The 14,329-nt window shown below is 29.6% G+C and overlaps 1 long non-coding RNA gene and 2 pseudogenes across 3 annotated transcripts; 2 read left to right on the top strand and 1 right to left on the bottom strand.

Moving 5' to 3' along the window:
- Positions 1 to 392: 392 nt before the first annotated feature.
- Positions 393 to 3,049, top strand: LOC113516735 (uncharacterized; annotated as a pseudogene).
- A 631-nt stretch (positions 3,050 to 3,680) lies between these two features.
- On the bottom strand, positions 3,681 to 6,023 carry LOC113519985 (putative nuclease HARBI1; annotated as a pseudogene).
- A 5,545-nt stretch (positions 6,024 to 11,568) lies between these two features.
- LOC128200822 (uncharacterized) lies at positions 11,569 to 14,329 on the top strand. Of its 3 annotated transcripts, none has more exons than XR_008252899.1 (4): positions 11,569 to 11,770; positions 11,868 to 12,032; positions 12,137 to 12,275; positions 13,025 to 14,329. It is a non-coding gene; the product is annotated as an uncharacterized LOC128200822 (long non-coding RNA). The 3 variants fall into 3 exon arrangements; XR_008252898.1 differs by having other exon boundaries at positions 11,569 to 11,781; XR_008252900.1 differs by having other exon boundaries at positions 11,569 to 11,781; positions 12,476 to 14,329.

The following is a 14,329-nucleotide window of genomic DNA, read 5'->3' as shown; positions in this document are numbered from 1 at the left end:
TAAGCAAGTTTGTTCCATATGTGCCGGTGCCCATGATTATTATAGCTCCTGTATCAACAAAGAAAACCCTAAATGTGTTAATTGTAATGGACAACATGTAGCAACATTGTACAAAACATACCGTTTTGTACCAAGAAATTTTTAATTATATTACTTCAACAATCGGTGAAATTTAAAAATGTAATTGTAACTTATACCTTTCTACTAAACTTACTTTCTTAGTATATTATAATTTATTTACAACCATTGTAATTTTTGTAATTTGTCTTGTTATTTTATGTTATGTTACCTTGTAATTGTTACTTTTCGGCTGATGGCTTTCGCCAAAGTCGCAATAAATGAAAAAAAAAACGACGAAATCTCTATGGTGTCGTTAACAAACGTCATTCAACCAGCAAGTTTGCCGGCAAGTTTAAAAATAGTTTTTCCTAACTGCTTTTTTTTTTAATAATTATAAATGTATCTAATAAATTATAGTGGTAAGTGAAATTGTATCTATTTTAATTAATAAAGTTGCTAGTTTTCTTTTATACAGTGTGTCATTTAATAAAGGATATTTCTTCTTTTTTTTTAGTTATGGAACCAAGATTGCGAGCCAGTAACGAGCAATTTGCTACTCTTATAGAGTTTATGGAAAGGTAAATATCTCATTGTTAATTCTTATCGCATCTGCTTTTCTCTATACATAGTGAACTATATTTGTAATTTAAAAATAATATTAATCTTAGTGACTAATTCATTACCATAATGGCACCTGCAATATTGTTATTTATAGACAAACATTAGTAAAGAATACTTTGTTTATTAATATTGTAGGCATGGTGACCTTACTAGGCCCCAACATGGAGCTCAAGGCCACATCCGATCTGATAGATTGCGGCAGGAACTAGGAAACCTGTTAAATTCAGTAGGAAATGGTGTACATAAGCCCCCTGAAAAGTGAACTTATATTTATGTGATTTAAAATAGTTTCTACTGGTTTCAACATAAAAAAAAAAAAACATTAACAACAATAATAAAACATTTCTATATATAAAATATATATAAAAGTAAATCCCTATTTCCCTCGGTCACACCATAACTTAAGAATGGCTTAAATGATTTCATTCTATTTTTAAATTTTTAAATATTTTCTTTTATTAAGGATTGTTATATATATATATATATATATATATATATATATATTTAAGAAATTTGGTACATTTCAGATAATGAGTATTTTACTATGCATGTTTTGACTATTCATTTATTTGCCAGTACATTTGTTAGGTCAGCCAGTCAAATAATATTCTTTCTATGTATATATTAGAAAGATAATATTATATATTTATGTTAACTTTTTAAAGTGTATATATCTACTAGGTCCGAGCGGACTGGAAAACAAAAACAAAAAAAAGGCATTACAAATCCAGCAACATGCCAGAGGTACTGGTGGAGGGCCAAATAGCAGACTAGCCCTCACTGTATTAGAGGAAAGGGTGTTAGCTCTTATGGGAGTATCTGCTGTAGTGGACCAGTCTGAAGTACAAAAGCAAGGATTTGAAGTAAGTATCATCAACTGTATTATAGTATTTGTGCTTGTGATTTCATTTAAAAGTTTAGAATAAAAAGCATATGTTAGTCTTCATCCTAAATATTATAAATATCCCAAACTTCAAAATAGGAAATGCAATCTTAATTTTGGCTCCATATTCTTTTATATGTACATATATTTTTAGTTAATTTTTGTTTTCTTTTAGATACCTCCACGGCAGGAAACTCCACCAGTAGCTTCACCATAACCTACAGCATTCCCAGAAATAGGTTTATGTTATTTTTTTATAATTAAATATTTTTCAAAATGTAAAATGTAAGTTTGTAGAAATTTTTTGTTTGTTTGTAAATTTGTTACTTAATAGTTTGAAGGATTTGAATAAAATTTGCTACACAGGCAGATTCTATCTCACCACACTGTATTCTATATATTTTATATATTACTTATTAAAATATTTATAGATCTTGTTTACTGTATTCACACTTTGTTCTTTGATTTGATTTGATATCATGGGTGAAACAGTATACTCTATTATGTTCATGGTACTGCTTGTGTCTATAGGCGACTGTTACCACTTTCCATCAGGTGGGCTGTCAGCTTGTTTGCCATTCTAAGTTGTATAATAAAAAACATAGATACTAATGCTATCTGGGTCTGAGAACACCATGGCACATACTTCGCCTACACCAGAACCAAGCACACAAGCACAACGTGAACATAATCCTATTGGACAGCATAAACAATCACCAGAAATAGCAAAGACAACACCATGCTGTGTTCATAGAATGCGCCGCAGGAGGACACAAACTCCATTCGACAGGGTCGCGACCCAATTCGCGGCTGTTGAACAACGTAGCCTGGAATTAGAAGAGGCGCGTCTACGACATTATCAAGAACTCTTTTTCTCCATATTGTTGTCATTTCTATATTCACATATTATTCTTAATTGTTATGCCTGCAGCGTAATTTCTTTAAACCTGCCTCTAAAATTAAAGTTTGAATTTGTTATCACAGAGAAATATTTAATGTAACAATTATTGTTACTTCATAAAACATATCTCACCATTGACAGAGGAAGATTTTGTACAAAAGTCGTTTGCTTGGGTACCTCTATCCCATTAGTGTTTCAACCGTAAAGCAGTTGTGTTTGCATGGCTGTGTTTCGGTTTGAAGGGTGGGATTTGGCGTGAATTTACTGGGTACAGAGGAATAACATCCGAGTCCTCAGGAATGAAAACGCATGGACGATATCATGGGCGAAACGGTATACTCTGTTATGTTCATGGTACTGTTCATGTCTATAGGCGACGGTTACCACTTTCCATCAGGTGGGCTGTCAGCTTGTTTGCCATTCCAGATTGTATAAAAAAAAAATACAATAGATAACTTTAAAGATTTCCATAAGTCACTATTTACACATTTCATTGTGTTACTATATTTGTTTATGGTGATCCATAGAATAGTAATTTTGTGAAATTATCAAAAAATTATAATATAATTAAAAGGTTTGAGAAAATGGCATCTCAGAATCAACCCCTTTATTTTAATTTTTTTTTATTTTATTTTATACAAAAAAAAAATTATTATAGATAGAAGGTTCTAGTCTACTTAAATTATGTGATTGATAAATATATATTTACTAATTACTAAAAATGATGATGATAATGATCTCGATAATGATTATGATTGAAGTGATTCTAAAATTAATATCAATGTTATATAATATTTTAAAAGTATATTCTCATGTTTGTTGAATATTTACCAATTATGTAAAAAAAACCTCTTATTCTTTTGCACTAATATTATATTATTTGTGTTGAATTTAAGATGATTACACATTTTTGCTATTACTTTAATATATAAACATTGGACTGGATAGTTTATTATTTAAATATGTTTGTATATTTTTGTAACCACTGTCAAACATATATTAATAAGTAATATAAGTGTATGTAAATTGATCTCAAATTATGATACTAACCAAATAATTGCTATTATTGTTCAAGTTTAAAAATTAATAAACAATTAATAAAAACATTTATATTTTTTTAATTTTCTTTACCAGCTATTGTTAGGGTGTAATGAAATAAAATTCTTTAGATTAAAAAAATATTATATATTTATATTATTATTATTATTATTTATTATTTAACACTTTATTGCATCAACATAACAGGATTTGTCGAACAATTTTCAATATGTACAGTAATTTATTTATCAAGCAATTTAAGGCAGCTCTTCCTTGTATCAGCTCATTCTTGTCAATTTGTATATTTGTATCAGGCGGTGGTATATGAGCCTTCAAAGCTATGTTATGTAATACACAGCAACATATTGTAATTTTGCTAGCAATCAATGGATGATAATGAAGCACTCTGTCTTTAATTAAACATGCTCCACCTTGCTTTAAGCACACCAAAACAACGTTCAATTGTGCTCCTGGCTTGGAAGTGTCTTGCAATGTACCTCTCCTCCCGCGATCCTGGTGCAGCATCAAGAATAGGTGTCATGAGCCAAGGCCTTAATGGATATTCAGAATCACCTACAACAGTTACATATAATTTTGAATAACATAATAAGCTATACCAAAAAGAATATTTCCACACAATTTTTTACATCACGAAAAAAAGAAAATAGTGTGCCTACTCAACATGTAAACCAATTGTTTCAAGTAATGGGTACATAGAAATAAATTTCTGTACTTTTAAAAAAAATATGCCTTCATAATATAAAAATAAACTATGCTACTAATTTTAAGAAGCTATTTTTGTAACAGCTATCATCTTTTACTAAATTTTCTTTGGCCAGAAACATTTTTTTAATTTCAGTCAAAAAAACATTAAAAAATTCTTACCTAATGACCATACTTGTTCACCATTTACATGAAGTCCATGCATGTACTGCTCTACTTGGCTAGTACACCATATATAGGAGTCATGTGTGGACCAACCAAACTTGGCATTAACGTTTATAATCCTCATATTGCTATCGCATATCTGTAAATTAAATAGTTATATAAATATAGCCTAGTCATTGATAATTTTTAACTTGGTTCCACAAAAACAAACTTTAGTTGTAACTATGAAAATATACTACTATAAAATTATGAAAATAATAAAAAAATTGCATTATAATTACTTTAAGACACAAAAAACATAGTCAGATCCCTGTAAAGTGACCGTTTTTTTTTTTTTATTTAATTATCATACATAAATACATTAAAATAATTGGATTTTTAGTACCACTTAAACCTCTAGGGCTTGTGTGTGATACTTTACACTCGGTTCTCAAATGTCACTATTTACATTAATATTCTGCTGTTTTACCAAGGTTGGACAGTAAATAAGCTTTCAGTTTAAATTTTATGTTTTTAACAGTGATATTGTTTCGTAAGTCGGTAGGTAGAGAATTTATTAATATAATATATATAATAACCTAAAACCATATGTATCTACAATATAAACTTATCATATTTTTTAATGAAAACTTACGATTTGAACATTTAAAGAATGATATCCTTTTCTGGTAAAATATAAATGTTCATTAATAATAAATAGGCTTTACAATACCAATATGAGTACAATCAATGCACCCTATTATTCCAGGCATGGTAAGTTTTCTTTGAAACCTGTAAATTAAAACATGCTTTTAAATGTATACTAAAAGTATATGTATGTATGTACTATTTATATGGTGGTTAGCATAATAAGTAAAATCGATTCTTAGTAAAAGCCAAATTGGTATAATCAAAGATTGTTTTCCACTAAAAACTGACATCAATTATGACAAAACCAGTTGTTCTGATATAATAATGATTTTATTTATTAATTTCTATTAAATCAATTTTGATAAAATTTCTATATATTTTTTCAAATAAAAAAAGGATTTTCCAAATCAGTTTAAAACTGACAAAGTAATGAAGTAACAAATATAAAAAAAAAATACAATCAAATTGAAAAGCTTCCTTTTTTTTTAATCAGTTAAAAATGTGTAGTTTTGGCATATTGATAGGTACAGTATAAATATATATAAACTTACTCTTATTTTATTACAGTTCTTTCTTCGTGCGTTTGAGGGAATCTTAACCATTTATTTTCAATCGCAGCGTGATTTAGGGCGTCTATAATTTCTTTAATACAACGACTGGTCGTACGTTAATTGCTGGCCGACACCAACAATCCGCTGGTAAGATCCTGTTGCAAAGAACCTATAAAAATATAAAATAAATTACCTACATCATAGAACTATTATAATCTATGTACATTTGTAACACTTAGATAAATTATTATATAAGTATTATGAATAATTTTAACCCTAATAATTACCTTTATTTCGTGTCGAATTTCCTCTCAGTGAAGTTTTTTGTTTTAACTCACAGCATAACGATTAATTTGTCGAGACGATAGTGTTCTCGAAATAACAAATCCGGCTCTTGGTAATTTTTTTCCAATTTATTGCGGTTAGAGTGTCTCCTTCCAAGCGTCTTCATTATGAGCAGCCCACAAAAATCTTAAACTATGCATTATAATAAAAAAAAAATTATATATATATATATATATATATATATATATATATATATATATATATATATAATTGACTTATAACATTGATTTGGCTTTTGCTGTTATAATGTTGTAATTATTTTTAATGAATAAATAAATAAATAAATGTTATTAGTATTGTAAACGTGAGGTTAGAATGTTTGTTACTCAAACATGCTTAAATGGCTGAAAAGATTTGAATGAAATTTAGTATATGGATACTTTACAAACAATCAGTGGCATGAAGCTTAAGCAGCATGGAATAAATACCCAAATCACTATGCAAATGTTTAAAATAATTTTCAATTATTTCATGATTTAACAAAAATAATTTATTGGTACCTTTAGCTATATGGAACTTAACTAAAAAATAACAAATAACAAAAACATTTTAACAATATAGCTTTTTTTTAAGCTAAACGGCAACGACGTACCGTCAATACTTACTATGTGGTTTTCTGCGCTTGGTCACCGGTGCGTGATCCTTGCTCGTGTTGTTTTTGGTGTTTTTCGCAAAGTATTTCCAATGACGTGTCGTCTTCGTCGAGATTTTGGGTTTGCGAATCAGCATTCCTTTTCCTGACCGGTCGCTCCTGGGTGCCCCGTTGTCGTCCACCGCTTTCATTCTTTTTATTGTGCTTAATCTAATTTGAGATTGTTTTTGGTTTCAAATTTTCACTGACGTACTTCAAACTGACATTATTCAGGCGTTTAGTGTTCTTACGTTTTTGTATTTACTTTTTTTTAGTGTTTTTATTGCTTGTGCCGGATCTAAATCTTTTGGAGAGGAGTCTTTAAGCGTTCTAAACGAACAACCGGCTACATTTTCTCGTAAACGTGCAGATCTGAAATAAAATTTTGTTGTTAAAAAAATCAATATTTAATAGTGACAAACTTTGTATAGTATTAAGACGACAGTCCTGCCCGTAGTTGCCACCCATGATAGGCGAATTGGCAACTGCAGTTAGGCTTTAGAGATGTGATCCTACAAATTATATATATATATATATATATATATATATATATATATATATATAATAAATGGACAGTTTAGATTTTTCAGCGTTATATTTGTAGTCATTCCCTTCTTTTTATCGAGCAATTGTGGCTTCAAATTGTGAAAACAGAGACGCTATGAGTCGGATGCAACCATGTCTGTACATGAGTCAAAGGTCTCATTTAGAGAAGTTCCCATGTTGGTTCCTCTTAAGGTGATAAGCTAAAAAGGAGACATTTCAAATGACACACATTTACCATTTACATTACGTGCAGTGCTAAATTAACAATTATTAAAAACCTCTTAATAAACAAACAATTTACTAACTGCATACTCAGTAAGAAACATAAAGAAAAAATATTTAGAAAAAACTAAGTTACAATGGTGCCCCACACTAGGTGAACCTGCATCGTGGGCACCAGACCAAGTAATCTGAAAACAAAACACGACCGAATTTACAACATTCTTTTTTTGAAGTCGGTTGGACCAATCAAAACCATTTTTCCTTTAAGATTAGATCATTTACAATAAGAATACTTACTTGCAAATGAGACTACATCCAAGAATACACTGGGAGATACGTCGTGGTGGGTGACGCAGACCTTCTGATCGTCTTTGACGCCATTCGCTCTCTTCTGTACGTTATTGTTGGTACGCTGCAATGGAGGCACGTATGCACCTTGAGCGAACTTACGATGGGCTTTGACCTTCCTGTTAAAGAAATTTATATTTTTTAACTTAGAAGTTAGTAATGGGGACTATTATCCCCATTGGTAGCGATATATTGTAAGGAGGCCTTCACGAGGCCCTAGTATCATCATAGTTAATTCCGGATGAACCACCCGTCACAATGGGCCCACTGAACCCTCTTCATATTGACCTATCACCCTATGTTATTAAATAAGAAACGACCTAATAATAAAAGTAATAAATTTAAATATATGCACATTAAACTAAAAACAATAAATTATATTGTAAGAAGAAAGTAGTTAAAGATAAAAAAAAAATTAATATGAATTACAAGAAAAAGTTTATTTTATTTAACACAAAATGGCGGTTAAGCCATGTTATAAATCTGCATTCCTATTTGTGATAATACAATATATTAACTCTGGGGTGTAGTTCTAAAAAGTAGTTAAAGATAAAAAGAGAAATGAATGTAAATTACTGGAAAGTTTTTTTTTCAAGGGGGTTAGGTGTTATTTATTTAACACAAAATGGCGGTTATGCCATGTTGTACTCAAATAAGTAAAGATGCAAGTAATAGCCATCCTAAATATATTTTTTGTGAAAGACTCTTTGCTGATGGAAAAAGATGGCTAAATAAAAGTATAAAATCCAAAATTAACAAGTTCTAAAAAAAACTCTTAAACTACAAAACCTAATAATTCTATCAATTGTAAATCGATTTGAAAAATCTTTTTATCTGAAAGAATATAATTTCAGATTGATCCTATCCAAATTTTATCAAAAACGGTACAGTAATTTAGTTTTAAAATCAAAATAACAATAAGTATTGTTGCATTTTAAAATCCAATTACTAAACAAATTTAAAAATTAATAGCTGCATAGTATTTGAGATTGTTAACTTAAATAATATAATGATGCTTTTAACCTGGATAATATAATGACATTGTTAGTCTAAATAAAATGATGAAGGGGTAAGACATTGTCAGTAACGTAGACTACGAGTCATATTGTTGTCCGGATTCCGGATGTATTCATTATGATGGACCAATGGACATGCCTTTTTAGAGTAGGTGACTCTACTCATCATATCATTCCTCACTGGGGGCACCAATGTATACTGATAGCACAGGTGGGAAAAAATGGAAATATAAAATCTTAGAAACCAAAATAGGGGTCTGCAAGACTGTAGCGACCTGATCCCTGTATTATGCTGCCGATACATTGGGTAATCCACTGTTTCTGTCCAATGTAATTGGTAAATGCACGAAGCATATGAATAAAACTAAAAAATATTTTCTAAAATTTAGGAGGTCCAATGTAATTGGTAAATGCACGAAGCATATGAATAAAACTAAAAAATATTTTCTAAAATTTAGGAGGTTTTCTACAAAATGTTTGCACCATGGCAAGTTTGCCACGTGGCTAGGAGTAAAAAAAAACTAAGGCACATTTTGGCAAAAGTGGGTGGTTGAAGAAAATAAATTTAACTTTTATAACAAAAATATGTTAAAAATCTTCTATCCGATTTGTAATTACATCATATTTCAACTCTGTAATGTAGTTGTAAAAAGAAATTAAAGATAAAAAGAGAAATTAATATGAATTACAGAGAAAAAAATTTCTATTTTCAAAGAAGGTAGGTAGTTTCTTTTTTTTTACAATAAAATGGTGTATTGTTCAACTATAAACATATTTTACCAATTATGGAATTAATCTATTTTAACAGCTAATTATCCGCGGTCAAGAAAAAAATAAAATAAAATCAGAGTCAGAAACAAATTCAAAACATAGTCGGCGTTTCCCGGTAGTAGGTTTAACAAAAAAATGAGCCAAAATAAACATTTGTTAGTGTTAGCCAAAAATTTAACTATTTACCTTTTCATTTTGTAATATTTATAGGACCAAGACTGCAAGTTATGTTCTACAAAAAAGAGCGAGAACCGGAAGCGACAAAGAAACAAAGTAGAGAAATATGAAAAGTTTGCTGCAATCTTATATATACTGACGAAACGAATAATAGACAATAGAATACAGAAAACTATAAGTACGGTGTTGCCAAATGCAACTTTTTATTTTTACTCAAAGATTACTTAAAAACTTGTGTCGGTTTTCATAACTATTTGCCACCACAGATTAGAGATTTAACAAGTAATTACACTAACCACTACGGAAAATAATGATGAGCTGAGTTTGTTAAACTTCGAACTGGCCATCTGTAAACTGTAGAATATAGATGATTTAAAAATATATTGTTGTCATTGGAAAGCTCAAAGAGCTTGGTGTTTTATTTTCTTTACTGATTGCGTTTATAAATAATATATGCGCCCTTCGAACCCTGAATATCAATATCTTAAACGTGGCGACCGTGACAGGACATCGTCATCTAGTATTTGGGACACAATTTCAGATGAATTGTTTTGTAATTGTGATAACATGCGAAAACTAGAAACATTTCAGAAGATAACAAAACGGGACTTATTGTCATTGACACACAGAATATTCGATCCTATAGGTTTTACTTCGCCTGTTACGGTAATCCCTAAATTAATTTTGCAAGAGACATGGCATCGTAATTTGCCATGGGATGAAGAGTTACCGGCTGACTTATTTTCTAAGTTTCGAGATTGGTATAAATACATCGATTACTTAAGAAATTGCAGACTAGCACGTCGATTATCAGCTGGTATTTTAAATGAATCTCAGGTAAGCCTTCATTTATTTTGTAACGCAAGTATACTTTTATTTTGCATTTGATTATAATTTAAACAAAATAAATTGTCTTAGGAATTTACTGTTTAGGTACTTATCCAATCTCTTTTATAACTGATAAATGTACTATTGGTTAACTGCCTAGATATAGAATAAAGAGTTAAGAGTAATAACTTTACACGGTCATTATAATAGAATTATTATTTCTTTAAAAGTTAATTTTTATTACTTTTATTTTTCTTGCCGTTTGGAGGATGTTAAACTTCGAACTAGCCATCTGTAAACTGTAGAATATAGATGATTTAAAAATATAGGGTTGTCATTGGAAAGCTCAAAGAGCTGGTGTTCTATTTTCTTTACTGATTGCGTTTATAAATAATATATGCGCCCTTTGAACCCTCAATATCAATATTTTAAAGAGTTGATATTTTTTGGTATTCGAAAATTTTTGTACTAACTTATGAACTTGAGTTCAGGCACATAAATACTTCATCAGACTTTATAATTTTTCAAGTTATTATTACAACTTTTAAGCTTTAGTAAATTAGCTTTTACCCTCGATTTTCTCCATGTTTCCTGGATATATTCATTGTTCGAAATAAAAAATTAATATCCTTCTTTATTTTATATAGAACCTGGAGGCCAATTCTCATTTCGATTCGTTATTCGAGATAATCTTGAAATAGAGATTGCAATTCGAATCCTTTCTCTACTACAAAATCTCGATATTAGAAGTCATTTTCTCGAATTACATATTCTCAGCACAAATCGAGATATAATTAGAGACGATCTCGAGTGTAAGAGAAAAATGTTGCCATTTTTTAGATATGATTATCCCACTACACATTGCAACATGAAATCCGTTCTACGAACTTTCATTTAAATTTTTAGATATTTTATAAACTATAAAATGACTTAGAATTTACAATGTAATATAAAATTTTCGCTTTATAATTATTTTTCATATTTTCTATAGGTATTTATTCAATTTTTATCAATGATTAATAAGTTATTAATTTCGTCACACAGCGAAATAAATATTTAATCCCAATATTTCCTACAACGGAATGCCATATGTAGTACTCGAAATTGTAAAACGCAAAAGAATGTCAATCTTGTTTGTTATTTTTTATTATAAAGCTACTATTTTTATTTTACGTTTATTTATCACTGTTATTTTATTAAGTTTTTAATAATAAACAGTGATAATAAAAATGAAAAAAAAAAATAGTGAAAAAAAGTGAGCCACTACAGCAGATTCTCTTAATGCTCTTAGTGGTACAAAAAAGACATGGAAAGGTTCGCGTAAAGTAAATAACTATTTGTTTTTACTTGTTATGGTCTCGTATTTATCCCTTTGTATGTTATATATAGTTTTGTATATGTTTCTTTTTAGACATGGCAAGATCAAAAAGTAATATAAAAAAAAAATTGCACTTGCCAGATGGCAGGCAAATATGACTGGAGGAGGCCCACCACCAAAGCCGCCTACCGACGAGGATCTTTTAAGGAGTATGCCATTGACGCCAAGAGTCCATCGTCGGGATACCGTCATTTATTGGTAAGATTTTATTGTAAGGATAAAAATGTGCAATATATGATATGATATTTTATTATACAGATTTTAATGTCTCTGGTATTTAACACTAAATATTATGATTTCAGATGTCAATGATACACTAGAAATGGAATCTACACAAAGTCTACCAGCAGATGTTAAACCTATATCACCAGATTGTGGTAGAACTTTTAGCTGAACCTATGAATGATACTGCAGTACAAACATCTCCAATACAATGTAAAGGTATTACTATCAAATTAAATGATCAGTTATATCCCAAGACTATGTATCAAGTATTCCATAGAGCTGAATTTGTTGATTTAACAGATAATTAAGTTAATTAATTAATTTAATTATTATAAGCATGCTCAGTGCCATGCACAGATCCACACGATAGAATGAATGAATGAATGAATGAATGGTTTATTTTTTCTTCACAAAAGGTAGAATAAAGTAACAACATGAGGTACAATTTTATATGAAGACCAATTTTGTGAGAGACTGATGCTTGCGGTAGGTTTAGAGGAACCTGTGTTACAAGTCACCAGTGCCCCATCTCCATGGACTACACAAATACAAGGCAACCAATTAGTGTTATAATACACAGATAATAATAATAAGATATAAAGTGTAAGAATAAACTTAACATTAAGACTTATTTCTGGTATATAACTTAGGCAAAGTTAACAAAAAAAAACAAAATACAGACTATGTGTGCGTGTGTGTGTGTGTGTGTGTGATAGATAGCTTATATTATAAGTTAAGACAGGATATTGTACTGATTCACATGAGGAAAGTGACCAGTAATAGCAAATATAAATGTGGAAGCTTTTAAAAAAGTTTGGATGTTTCGTTTTTAATCATACTTATTTGGCTAATTGGATTTAAATTAAATTTTGCATATTAGTAGATTAACAAACAGTTTTATATACTAATTATCTATCTTCCATAGCTTTGTCTGTGTTAATCTTTGTATATGTAAATTTTTACAGACACTATACCAACTAGGGCAAGAACGAAGCAACAAAGACTTAATAGGTCTTTAGAAGTTGCTGAAAAGCTAAATGAAAATTTAAAAGAAAAAAAAAATTTAAAAAGAATTTTATCATCAATACATTCAACTGATGAAAGTACAGTTAGAAGCTTTATTTAATAAAAACAGAAGCAATAAGTGTAAGAAATTCATCTCGGATTTAGTTAAAATTAAATAGCAAAATCAATGGCAAGTTGTGTTGTCAATTATTGTGTTGTTGTGAAACAAAATTGTTGGTATATATGGAGTCATATCTATGTTTATCTGTGTAACCTGTAATAGTGTACATTAGTGATTTAATTGTAAATTGTTATACAAATATCAAAATAATTATATACAGGTAAAATAAGTACCAATTGATTTTGATAATATTTTTTTTTATTTATTCATTAGTACAAATATGTGTACATGGCGGACTTAATGCTAAAAGCATTCTCTCCCAGTCAACCATAGGGAAGTGTCAGAATACTCGAATGCGGTACTACTAGTTATTGATATACATACATACTAAAATTACATACATAAACGAATAAATATATATGAATAACAAATATACTTACACATATATGACATATACTATATTATACACGAATTTGGGAATAATATAAAGCACTTACTGCTCGGATAAAGATAAAAAGTGAGTGTAAACGCTTTTTTTGAAAGACGGTTTAGTCAGTAGTCTCTTAATGGCATCTGGAAGCGCGTTCCAGAGTCGTGAAGAATGTAGGAGAAAAGAGTTTGAAGCGTAACCAGTACGGTGAGAGGGGAGAATGCTCATATAATAAAACTAAATTGATCTATATTTGTAACTAGTTGTCTGTCCCAGCTTTACATGGATAGATAAGTTTCGAAAATAGTCTGTGGTCTACACAGTACACAGACTATATTTGTTACATAGGCATAATGCGGAATTCTACTCGTAATGATAAAAGAATTCTTGAAATTAGTTCAGTAGTTTTTGACTTTATTTGTTACCATAATACAAAAATACAAATCATTATAATATTAGTATAGATAAAAAGTCATTAGTTCAATTTATCTAATATATAAAATTCTCGTGTCACGATGTTTGTTACCAAACTCCTCCGAAACGGCATAACCGATTTTTATGAAATTCTGTGTGCATATTGAGTAGCTCTGAGAGTCGGCCAACATCTATTCTTCATACCTCTCAATGAAAAGGGTAACCCACCCCTAAATTTCTTTTTTACTTTATTAACAAAAATTTTTATTTTTATTTTATTATGATTTAGCAAATTAAAAT

The sequence above is a fragment of the Galleria mellonella genome, unplaced genomic scaffold (assembly GCF_026898425.1).
Source record: "Galleria mellonella isolate WM207_F2 unplaced genomic scaffold, CSIRO_AGI_GalMel_v1 utg28, whole genome shotgun sequence".
Classification (NCBI taxonomy): Eukaryota; Metazoa; Arthropoda; class Insecta; order Lepidoptera; family Pyralidae; genus Galleria; species Galleria mellonella.
The sequence above is the reverse complement of the archived record's forward strand: the minus strand, read 5'-3'. Positions and strand labels throughout refer to the sequence as shown.